Genomic DNA, 11361 nt, shown 5'->3' with positions numbered 1-11361 from the left:
AAGAGACAAAACTTGTAGGTGAATAAAATTGTAGGTACGTAGTGCTGTGCGAGCTGAATTCCACTGTATCGCGTCGCATCAAGACTCGCATTTATTTAAATCGTCTTGCGGAGTAATCCTTCTGTACCTGTACTATTGCTTATTCTGTGCCATTACCTGCTAATCACGTTCGTCGACGTACACCTCAGTAATGTTTGTACACTCGACAGCACATCAGGTTACCCATTTTTGCTGCAAACTCGCCGCTATTACAACTGCACAAGAACCCACAGTGGTTACGTCGACGTACACCTCAGTAATGTTTGTACATAAAGACCTAATGCCAGCTCTTAATTACGAGATAAGGGTGAATGTACGGGCTTACCGCCGTTCAATATTGGTTCAGGATCAATTAGCTTTGAATTGATTAGAAAACTAATCAAACACGGGTTTTAGGATCCGGCTACAAATAAATTGTTACATTTTGTTTGGAATTACGTTGTTGCTATTAAAGTTACATTCGGAAAAAGTTTCCTAAAATTGAGGTACCTACGTAACTGAAAAGTAGCACTTGATTATTGTGCGATATTATACCTACTTTAATTTATATTATTTTAAAATAAACGGAATTAAGTAAAACTAGTCTTGAATTAAAGCTAAAGGTGTAACAGAGCGAAATTCGCTCTGTTAAAATTAAAAGTTCGATATTATAATTTCAGGCATAGATTGAGACTTGATTGGTTGAATCTCAAAATTTAGATCAATTACAGGACGATTAAGATGAGATTAAATCGAGTTTGATCGTTGTTTAGTAACATCTTAGTGAAGATTTCAGCTTAGCCTAAATACCTACTACCATATTATTATTCTGTGCTACTACTAACAAGTATCTCCAGTGCTGTCAGTCAAGGATATTCCCTAACCTTTTAAGGATTTTAACCTAGTAAGAGTGTTTAACCTTACAAATTACCCGCGTTTAATCTTGCCTAGGCCAGCCTAGCTTTGAGTTATAGCTAACGTCTTGCGCACAACAAATTTGTAGGCGTCTGGAAATACAAGGTTATGTGCAAGGCTACGGATATTAACATCTCTAAGGAACATTAAGATATGTTTTGGTGCGTACCTATTTTTATAGTAGACTATCGGCCGCCCGCGAATTTGTACGCGTGAACCCTGTTTTACCCCCTTAGGGGTTGAATTTAGCCGTAAAAACCATCCTTGGACTTCAACGAACAATTGGTAAAATTGGTCCAGGCGTTGTTGAGTTATGCGCTTACTAACACATTTTGCGATTCATTTTAATATTATAGATGTGAGCTGATTAGCCCGACGGATTATGTAGCAAGCTGAAGTGGCAATGGGAAGGGCACAGTATGCAGAACTGGCGGCCGATGGGGCAGCAAGATTCTGGGGAAGTCGTGTACCGGAAAACGCAGCGTGGTACGTCCACTCACAAGGTGGACCGACGACAAATCATATAGGTAGTAGGAAGGCGTTGGACGCAGCTCGCGCAGGCCGCTACCAACCGGTCAACATGGAAAGCAGCAGTGGACGTCCTATGGCTGAAATGATGATGAATATGTTGAGTGAGCTTATTGAAAAAAGATCCTTATTTTTTAAGCACCTAAGATCTATCTAATCGTCTATTGTCGCGTAGCGGGAAATTAATAAATAATCAACACTAGCGTACACAGATAAAATTACGGTTTATTTACTTTTACAAAAAATATGAGGGCGGGGTTCGGATGCCCGACTGTGGGTATGCTTTCGCGGTCCGTGACTTCCCTGGCGAGGGCGGCCGAAGGTAGATGGTGGCCGTAGGTGCTGGACGTAGTCGCTGTCAGCTGGAGGCGCCTTGGATCTTGAGCCGCAGATGGTACGCGTTTGCCTCCGCGTTAGTCCCCAAATTCGATCCCTGGGAATGAACATTCCAGCTTAAGCCACTTCCGGTCTCAACATCCGGAGACTGCAATCATCGTCAAACCAAGCCAAGAAAGTCGAGCCTAAGTAAGTAGGATAGCAGGCGAAGTGGCGATGAATGCAATCAGATCGGAGTTTACAAACACAGCATAATCAAAATGAAGTAGGTAAACAATATTATGATTTATTATTAGTTACGCCAAATGCTTTAAATTAACAATTTGTATGAATAATTACGCCAATAGCGAATAATTACTAACTGATCTCTGCTACAGGAATTTGCGACATAATTAGGTTTTCAACAAAGCTGGATAGATAGGCACTAACTAATCGCAACTTGTAGTTACATTATCTGCTTAAAACTAAAGCGAAAGAAGAAATACTTGTTCATCACTTACCCTATCGGGGATGTATTCACTACACAGTTTTATCGTACTTATTTATGAAATATGGCGTAATAACTTGTACTCGCAGAAATTTGTACTTTGCAATCTGTATTTATTGCATTTGCACTAAATATTATAAATTATTTGAAATTGAATCGGCGCGGCGGCGATAGGCAGGTACGCGGCCGTACTTTTCAAGTTGGTTTGTCAAAATGAAGCCGGGGAGACGTGCCCTGGCCGACGATTTTTAAAGGTCAAACGGCTTTAGGCGCCGCCCATTAAAATCATACGATGTTTTTGACCAATGCCCAGACGCAAAGGATTGAAGAGAAAGCTGCTTAGGGTCCCGCGCGACCGATAAACGAACCATTAGCAAGGTCACTGTAATATTGATCTATTTCATTTTAAGCTAGTTTTAAGTGATTTATGTAATTATTTGTTTTGTAAATGTTATTTATTTAGTGATAAGAATAAAATCTTGTTTACAGTTTTTTGTTGTTTTATGTATTTGATAGTTTTAGTTATTTTTGTTCATTATAGTAATTATGTGACGTATAACGTTACATTACCCCCCCGCGTCACCAAGGATTTTTTTTTATAAAAAAAATCCGCATAAAAGTAATAAGTCGATGCTTGTATTAATCCTTTCATAAAATTGCTCTCATACGTCACGCTTTCATTATGGCAACATTATTCTTTAATATAATGAATAATGACGCATTCTTACATAAATAGGTTCCTGCTATACATTGAACTGGTAACCCATACAAACTAATAATACTTAAGATGTTCTTTTTTTTTTTTTACGAGGTAAAGTTATTATAATAAACATTAATTAACGACAAAAAAATATTTATTTATTTAGGCCAACTAATTTTAAATCCTTAATGTGCCAAGTGCCCAAATCTTTACCTGACATATCCTCTAGGACATACACCAAAGGCGATTTTTTATGAGTCACACGACATTTAATGAATTTTGGTGCTAACTTTTTACTAAAATATTTGTCTTTGTCACTTAATACGTAAGCGCGCTTCATAACAATATCTCCCACATTAAACTCTGCTGGCTTTCGACGCAGATTATAGTGTGAAGTATTTTTTTCGTGAGCATGCCATAACTTTTTCTGTACGTCATTAAAAATACTAGAAAGGCAGCCTAAGTTTTCGGCATAAATATCCCGAGGTAAAAATAAGATTTCGTTGCCTAATTCTGAGTCTGTATAGTGGGTACCGCAGGTGACAAGTTCCCTACCATAGACTAAGAAAGATGGCGTGAAACCAGTAGCCTCGTTTACCGAGTTATTTATCGCAAATTGAACCTTTGGAATAAAAACGTCCCAAGTTCTGTGATCATTTTCGACAAATGTTGATATGCAAGTGATAATAGTTCTATTGTAACGTTCAACTGTGTTAACTTGTGGTGTATATTTCGGCGTAAAATAAATGTTGGGTATGTTATATTTTTTAAATAACACAGCTGTGTCACGGCTAATAAATTGTGAACCATTATCGACAATTATAGTTTGAGGAATTCCGTGGACAAGGAAAACGGAATCCTCTAAAATTTTTATAATTACATCTGACGTTGCTTTTCTAATTGGATAAATCAGACAAAATTTTGAAAAACAGCAGGTCACAACTAAAATGTAACTATTTTGTTTTCGACTAACAGGCAGAGGGCCCATGAGGTCAATTGAGACCATTTGAAAAGGACGAGAGCATTGTTTTGGACGACCCATGACTCCAAGTATTTGATGATTAGAAGTTTTATATTCAAGACATTTTTGACAAGAACCAACAAACTGAACTACATCACTGTGCATTCCTGGCCAAAAGTAACGCAACATGAGGCGATGGTAAGTTTTAAATATGCCCAAATGTGCAGCTGTTGGTTGCGAGTGATTTTCTAGAATAACATTTTCACGTAATTCGGAAGGAACTACGATCTTCCACGAAAATTCATTTTGCAATTTACATTTAACTTTAGTCAACCTATACAAAATGTCGTTTTTAATTAAATAATTTGGAAAATCTTGTGGTCTGTTAAGGCAACCGTTAAAAATTGTTTTGTACCACTCGTCTTTAGTGTCCTTTATATCGGAGGAGGAGATAGCACTAACTGGCACAGACCGCGATAGGGCGTCGGGTATAACGTTGTCTACACCACGACGATGTTTAATGTCGAAGTTAAAAGATGACAACCGTACTCCCCAACGAGCTAAGCGACCAGTAGGATTACTCAGAGAGAGGAACCACTTTAAGGCGCTGTGATCTGTATAGACAGTGAAAGTTTTGCCGTTCTCTAAATAACACCGCCAGTGCTCTAGAGCAGTTACCACAGCTAAAGTTTCGCGCTCAGTAATGCTGTAATTTTTCTCAGCCGCAGATAAAGACTTACTCATATAAGCGATAGGATGCTCCTTACCGTCTTTTGTTTGTGTGAGCATAGCGCCTACCCCATAGTTACTCGCATCCGTGTGTACCTCGAAAGGCTGAGCATAATCAGGACACGTTAGAACAGGAGCAGAAACTAAACATTCTTTTAGTTTTAAAAAGGACACATCAGCCTCCGGAGTCCACTTAAATGGAGGTGTGCCTTTTTTATTAGAAGTCAATTTATTTAAAGGGCCAGCAATTGTACTAAAATTTGGTACGAAGCGACGGTACCATGTTGCTGTGCCAAGAAAACGTTTAAGGTCCTTTCGGCTAGTAGGTGTTGGATAGTTTAATATAGCCTCGACCTTCTCGGGATCTGTGCGCAGTCCACGACTATCGACGACATAACCCAGATATTTAAGTTGGCTACGGAAAAACTTGCATTTTTCTAAATTCACGGTGAGATTAGCTTGTTTTAATTTATCTAAGACCTTTAACAAGAGTGTCACGTGACTATTATAGTCATTGCTTACAATTATTATGTCATCCAAATATGCGAAGACATTAAGGCCAAACTCGCCGAACAAAAGATCTACTAAACGCTGTTGAGTCGCGGGTGCGTTAGTTAAACCGAACGCGGTTCTTTTAAACCTGAGTGTACCTCTACCCGGAACATAAAATGCAGTCTTATCACGATCCTCGAGAGCTATATTAATCTGCCAAAAAGATTTGGATAAATCGATACTGCTAAGATAACGAGCGTCTCTAAGGTTATCCAAGATCTCAGAAATGTATGGCAAATTATAAGCATCACGCTTGGTAACTGAGTTGAGCTTGCGACTATCGAGGCAAAACCTCGGCTGACCATTCTTTTTTGTTACTAAAAGGACTGGGGAAGACCAGGCACTTTCACAAGGCTCAACCACGTCAAGAGCCAACATCTCATCGACCTGCTCAACCAGGATTCGTTGTTTCTCCGGAGACATGCGGTAGTAACGTTGCCGGATTGGTTGAGCATCACCGGTATCAATTCGATGGGTAATCAAAGAAGTTTGTCCTAGACCCCTACGTTCAAATGAAATGTCTTTGAATTGATCTATGATGTTATCCGCTATAAGTTTTTCAGACTCACATAAATTGTCATAGCCGTGAATTAGAGTTTCATTAGTAGTGTCGTCATCGTCGCTGACTGTACCGAACGAGATGCTACCCAAATACTTAGGACATATTTGAAACTTTCGCCAAAAGTCAACACCCAAAATAAGAGAGGTTTCTATTTGTGGCACAACTACAGCGTCAATAATGTGAAACTGGTTCTCAAAATGTACAGGAATATTAATGTGACCTATGCTTTGTAAAGACTGACCACCTGCAGCTGTAACAAGAATACAGGTATCAGTAAGCAGTTTAAGACCGTTGTTCTCTAATAAAACATGAGAGTTGTCACCCAAAATGGTTACTGCGGAACCTGAGTCAAGTAGACCAGTAAAAGAAATATTATTTATATTGACTGTGACAAAAGGTCTCGTATCATTAACTGGTTTGCTGCGAATTGTAGCAGTTTTATATGAACTGAAAAATAATTTGAGTGTTTGAAGCCAGTTTTCCCAATCAGTTTTATCAAAATTACTTTTTGTACTACTACAATTCAGCCCATTCAGTTTTTTGAAGCTGAAGGCTCCATTTTGTTACAATCTGGACATTGAGGTTTCTTGACATTCGGTCTGCCACATTTAAAACAAAATATATTGTTTTTATTTTCAGTACATTGACTGATATGGTGAGTGTTCACACGACACCTAGGACAATAAGGAACCTTAGGAGACTCGATTGCATGTACATAATTTTGATTTGAATTGTTTTTATTATTAGTGTAATTATTTGTATAGGTTTTATTTTGATTATAATTTGTGTTGTTTATAGGTTTATTAAATTTTGAGTAACTATTAGGATTATTTTGTGTTTTGTAATTAAATCGGTTTTTATTATATGCGAACTCAGGAGCTAAGGTGTTTGATGTCGCAACACTAGGCTCGCGGAAATTAGCGAGACGTGCTTGGATAGCTTCATAGTTACGACAAAGCGATTGTAACGATTCGAGGGTCCTGATTTCATAAGCTGATGCCAAAGTGCTAGCGTAACAAGGTCTAATGTTATGGAGGATTATTTCTAATTTATCTTCTTCCGACAGAGTTTTCGAAAGACGCGAAAACAATCCGGACATGATCGACAAATAAATCGTGATGTTTTCCGATTCGCCTTGTGTTCTGTTACGAATTTCTGACAGCAGTCTGTAATCAAAGTCAGACTGGTCAAAATCTTGTCTCAACAGGGTAATTAGCTCGCTCCAATTAGACACACGATCCCTAACACTTCTAAACCAATGAAGTGCGTCTCCGGTGAAAATTTCAGTGGCATAAGACATGGCCTTAGTATCAGAGATACTCCTAGCGACGCAAAATTCAGTAAGACGTTGAATGAACGCTCGTACGCAAGACTTACCGTCATATTTAAGCCTACCTAAGTCTACTGCTCCTCCACGATCACAAGTGACAGAAATATTTAGAGGTGGGGCAGCAGAGGTAGTCGGACATTCTGAATTGCTTGTTGATATTAAAGGATCGGTAACCGTATCTGTATTACTTTTTAAAATATCTTTATACTTTTTAAATTCAGACACGCAAAATTCAAATTGTTCGTCCGTATCTTTATTGCTAATGATTCGGTTTATGCGGTGGTACAAATGGTTTAGATAGTTTTGTGTACGTAACAAAGTATTCCTATCTAAATTTGATTTTAGATTGTTTTTAACCTTGCTGAGAGTCTCTTCAACACCTTTTATATCGTCAGCAGGCTCCAAGGGACTATCTAAAATGTCCTCAGAAGGAAATATCGGTCCTAATTTTGCAATTTGTTTGCGCAAATCAAAAACAGTAGCAGCAGGAGTAGAACCTCTTATGAGAACTTCATACTCTAGTTCCGATTTTTGCAATGATAAAAATTTAACTTGATGACTCATTTTAAAAATTACTTAAATTATGCGGAACCTTCAAAAATAATTATGTAAAACCAAATTAATTCGACAAAAATTCAAACCACGGCTCAAAAAATATGTACGGAACCTTTAAAATTATTAAAATTGTTTTGAGATATTAAATTATGTAATAGGTTAAGTGATGAACCAGTACTTCGTAGCGTCTATTCTAAATAGAAAATAAAATAACTCCGACTGTTACAAAGCTTAATTAATAGATATTAAAAAAAGCGTTAATATAAAGGTAACAGCACACCAAAATAGGCAACAAAAAAAAAACAAACCAAAAAAACAAGAAGGAATTTACACAAAAGAAAGCACACAACACACAGCTACTTACTACGAAAGCAAACCCATCAGTCCATAAAAAAACCAAGTTGAGGCGCCAGTGTCGCGTAGCGGGAAATTAATAAATAATCAACACTAGCGTACACAGATAAAATTACGGTTTATTTACTTTTACAAAAAATATGAGGGCGGGGTTCGGATGCCCGACTGTGGGTATGCTTTCGCGGTCCGTGACTTCCCTGGCGAGGGCGGCCGAAGGTAGATGGTGGCCGTAGGTGCTGGACGTAGTCGCTGTCAGCTGGAGGCGCCTTGGATCTTGAGCCGCAGATGGTACGCGTTTGCCTCCGCGTTAGTCCCCAAATTCGATCCCTGGGAATGAACATTCCAGCTTAAGCCACTTCCGGTCTCAACATCCGGAGACTGCAATCATCGTCAAACCAAGCCAAGAAAGTCGAGCCTAAGTAAGTAGGATAGCAGGCGAAGTGGCGATGAATGCAATCAGATCGGAGTTTACAAACACAGCATAATCAAAATGAAGTAGGTAAACAATATTATGATTTATTATTAGTTACGCCAAATGCTTTAAATTAACAATTTGTATGAATAATTACGCCAATAGCGAATAATTACTAACTGATCTCTGCTACAGGAATTTGCGACATAATTAGGTTTTCAACAAAGCTGGATAGATAGGCACTAACTAATCGCAACTTGTAGTTACATTATCTGCTTAAAACTAAAGCGAAAGAAGAAATACTTGTTCATCACTTACCCTATCGGGGATGTATTCACTACACAGTTTTATCGTACTTATTTATGAAATATGGCGTAATAACTTGTACTCGCAGAAATTTGTACTTTGCAATCTGTATTTATTGCATTTGCACTAAATATTATAAATTATTTGAAATTGAATCGGCGCGGCGGCGATAGGCAGGTACGCGGCCGTACTTTTCAAGTTGGTTTGTCAAAATGAAGCCGGGGAGACGTGCCCTGGCCGACGATTTTTAAAGGTCAAACGGCTTTAGGCGCCGCCCATTAAAATCATACGATGTTTTTGACCAATGCCCAGACGCAAAGGATTGAAGAGAAAGCTGCTTAGGGTCCCGCGCGACCGATAAACGAACCATTAGCAAGGTCACTGTAATATTGATCTATTTCATTTTAAGCTAGTTTTAAGTGATTTATGTAATTATTTGTTTTGTAAATGTTATTTATTTAGTGATAAGAATAAAATCTTGTTTACAGTTTTTTGTTGTTTTATGTATTTGATAGTTTTAGTTATTTTTGTTCATTATAGTAATTATGTGACGTATAACGTTACACTATAACAAATATTGACCTGGGAAATATACCGTTAAGTTTTGAATAAACCATTGCACGTTAACACATCTGGAATAAAACCGAATTTCCTATGTTCTCTCAAACATAAGCTCTAGCAAAGTTCTGCCACTTAGTTGTGGTGACCTCGAAGAAAACGTTGCAATGTACAGTCGATTGCAAAAAATTACAGTCAAATTACCTATAGCCTATTCATCCATATCCGAAAGGAGTTTTTGGTGGTAAATAGCTAAATCCGTGTCCGTTTGGAAGTCTTGTAAATGATCATAACATTACTTTTTACATTATCTGGAAGAAATTTTCTTTCAAGGATTCACAACATTACTTTCTGAATATTTATTACTTTTGGAAAGTCGTTTAGGGCTTCCAAAAAGACATTGAACCGCCGGTAGGCTCACTTAACACGTTGAGTGCGAAACCAGGTCTATAGACCTTGTGTACGTTTCGCTTACCGTGCGGCTAAGAAAATTATAGTCTTCCTTGTCGTGCGAAAGGCATAACTTCAATTGGGTCCGGTGTAGGAAAGTGATGAATATATATCTATGATGTATTCTTAAAATAGAATCCAATGATGTACCTACCTTAATACCAGGTTTTTAGACCTGGTACCGCACGGAAGTAATAAAATGTCTTCACCATGCGAAACCAGGTCGAAGCACCTTGTACCCTGCGCACCTGGTACCGCACCCCACGCTAGCTTCGTGCAGCCAGTGTTGCCTCGCATTCGTAAGAAACGCACATGTCGACATGGCGTCAAGAGAAACAAACAAAATCAGAACTGCAAATTGATTATTATTTAATTTGCTACACGATTTATTGCTAATTTAAATAGTTTTTCGTGACAAATATTTGAAGTTGTAACTAAATGTTATTAAATAATATGTTTCCTTTAAATATAGCTTATTTAAGTATTTATGCACGTATGTCTTATTTGTAAAATATTTAGACTAAATTATTAAAACATCTTTGTTTGTTACTTTTTTAAATTTTTATTAAAACTTAATTAAAACTATCGATATTTGTATTTCACATCCCTAGAATACCCACCAGCCTTCCCTACTTCAGTGCGGCACAGGGTGCATAAGCCTTGTATTTTGAATATAGCTATAATTTTTATACTAAACAAGTTATTCACGAACGCCTTCAGGTGTATGTCAATAAATGCATTATTATTAATATCCATAGAAAAAAAACACAATATCTATTAACATGAAGCCAAAAATAAAATTAATATATCTTAAATATTACAAGGTCTTTAAGCCTTGTGCCGCCACAATGTAAGTTTTAATACCAGGTTTACCGACCTTGTACCGAAGGAATGGAAAGTATTAGAAAGTTACTGCCGCAGCAAAGGTGTTAAAAAGTATAAAACTAGTTGGCTGGAATTGTAAAATGAATAAAAAAAAGTTATAAATTAACTAGAGCCAAAATCGATTTTAGGCACCACCCATCGTAGAATCGATCGTAGATTTTTTTACCTTTACGTAAAATGACGAGAATTTGTACCTAATGATAATGTACTCGACTGTACTGAAACCGAGCTGTGGTTTGCCTCAAACTTTATGTGCACCACTTGTAGTTTAGTTATTAAAAGGGGGGTCAAGAGGTGAAAATGTTAGAAATTGTAAGCTTTTGAAGCAATCGAGTTAAAAGGCGAGATGGAAATTATTCCTGGCGAAGTCTTCGCAGTAAGTTTTTCCACCTCTTTGCCTGTTTGATTACCCATAAAATGTATATAAATCCATTTGTAATCAGGTTATTTAGTCTCTAATGCAGGAGATGATGCAATGATTCTCACGATCCTTCACTTCCCACGTTGGGGCCAAGAGTAGCCTTACCCTTTACTTACTATGTATAAAAATATAAAAATAAGTACCTACTTAATCAAATGTTTTCGATCTTTTGTTCATCTACGAACCAAGATTTGTTTGAATCAATCTCTGGATAAAGATCTAGTTACCTAGTTTCTTTTTATCTCCTGCACATGTTTATTCACTTTATTTAAAATCTAAACATATCACGCTGTCAGTAAGAC

General features: G+C 37.5%; 1 long non-coding RNA gene across 1 annotated transcript; it reads right to left on the bottom strand.

The window, feature by feature from the left end:
* Nucleotides 1-1666: 1666 nt before the first annotated feature.
* On the bottom strand, nucleotides 1667-9286 carry LOC135076813 (uncharacterized). The gene is made up of 3 exons (XR_010258336.1): nucleotides 8758-9286; nucleotides 2298-8354; nucleotides 1667-1894 (listed from the first exon to the last, which is right to left on the bottom strand). It is a non-coding gene; the product is annotated as an uncharacterized LOC135076813 (long non-coding RNA).
* Nucleotides 9287-11361: the final 2075 nt, after the last annotated feature.

Source organism: Ostrinia nubilalis, chromosome 12 (genome assembly GCF_963855985.1).
Source record: "Ostrinia nubilalis chromosome 12, ilOstNubi1.1, whole genome shotgun sequence".
NCBI lineage: Eukaryota > Metazoa > Arthropoda > Insecta > Lepidoptera > Crambidae > Ostrinia > Ostrinia nubilalis.
Note: the sequence above shows the minus strand (reverse complement) of the source record. Positions and strands in the feature narration are given on the sequence as shown.